At 41.8% G+C, this 1601-nt stretch overlaps 1 non-coding gene across 1 annotated transcript; it reads right to left on the reverse strand.

Moving 5' to 3' along the window:
- Positions 1-856: 856 nt before the first annotated feature.
- On the reverse strand, positions 857-967 carry LOC123163330 (small nucleolar RNA R71). Its single transcript, XR_006481849.1, has one exon. It is a non-coding gene; the product is annotated as a small nucleolar RNA R71 (small nucleolar RNA).
- Positions 968-1601: the final 634 nt, after the last annotated feature.

The raw sequence follows: 1601 nt of genomic DNA on the forward strand, positions 1-1601 counted from the left end.
TTTTAATTTCTCAAGCATTACGGAACTACCAAAAAGACAATGAGTAAAATCTGAGTCTCCCTGTGCTCTTTGTATTTTCTTTGTCGATGATCATTGGGAACAACCTTGTTTAGTGTAGGTTTATTTTCTTGCTTTCATAATCTGAATTGTGTTACCTAGCTTTAGCCAAGCACGATCATCGATTTGCCTAGTCCCTGAGGAGAACACGACATCCGTAGTTTGGGGCGTAAAAACCCCGCTATACTTTCAATTGATCATTTTGGCACCGTTGCCGGGGACTAGCGTCGAGTGACCGTGTTAGGCTATAGACTAGATTTACTTTAGTTCCTTGTTCAATTCGTCGTGTATTTCATCTTCAGTATTTTTCTTCTATTTTCCCCCATTGTTTCTTCGGCTTATTAGGATACTAACCTTCTGACTAGTGTTTACTGTTTATGAGTGTGTGTAGGGAATCATAAATCTTTGCAGGTTATTCTATAGTTACACTTGGTTAAGATATGGCATTGCTTCGTGATCTTTGGATGCCAAGTAGTCAATGTTATATCACAGGACCGGTTTGGCCAACTATTGAGGTAGAGAATTTTGAGATGAAGCCTGGTCTTATTGCTTTGGTTCAACAACAACAGTTTGGAGGACTGCCTACTGAGGATCCTTATGAGCACTTACACCGAGTCATGGAGTATTCAGATACAGTCAAGTACCATGGAGTTCCTCAAGATGCAATCATGTGCAGGTTGTTCACATTCTCCCTCCGCGATGATGCTCGTGCTTGGTATCGATCCTTGCCATCAAGGTCATACAGTTGGAATGAGATATAGCGAGCTTTCTTGGTTAAATATTTCCCACTACACAAGCAGTCCGCAATTCGAGATGAGATCTTCAATTTCATTCAGCGTGAAGGCGAGAGCTTGAATGATGCTTGGGAGAGATACAAAGCCTTATTCAGGAGATGTCCTAATCATGGGCTCGAGAGATGGTTAGAGTTGCAGATATTCTATAGAGGATTGACTTCGAACACTCGAGCTTATGTCGATATGGCAGCGGGTGGAGCTATTACAAACAAGACACTTGATGAAGCTTTTCTGCTGATTGAGAGCATAGCTTTCCACCAACTTCAGTGGTACAATAAGAAGCCCACGTCTGATTCATTGGTTTGCTTGCAACAAATCACTACACCTCAACCACCAATTCTTACACAAAAGCATGAGCCTCTATCTCAGTGTGACAAGATTGAGCTTGCATGGATTATCTTTGACAATGATGACACCATTTTAGTTGACACACACGCTACAGATCATATGGATACTAGTGTTGGAGATTCGGTTTTGCATTGTGATGATTCTTCCATGGATGAGCCAGAGCTGCAGTTAGTTGTTTTTGATATTGAGGAGTCACCTTTAGTTGATATTGATCATGTGCTGCTAGAGCCAGATATGGAGAAGTTCACCTTTGATGATGTTAGCCGCATTGCTTCCTCAACACTTGAGCCTGAGATGGAGAGCTTCATGGTTGAGTATGGTGAGGTCGATTCAGATGTCAAGGAGCCAAGCTCTACTATTTCACTTGTTGACACGAGTCCGGTTGAAATTTCTACTACCACA

Source organism: Triticum aestivum, chromosome 7B (assembly GCF_018294505.1).
Source record: "Triticum aestivum cultivar Chinese Spring chromosome 7B, IWGSC CS RefSeq v2.1, whole genome shotgun sequence".
Taxonomy (NCBI): domain Eukaryota; kingdom Viridiplantae; phylum Streptophyta; class Magnoliopsida; order Poales; family Poaceae; genus Triticum; species Triticum aestivum.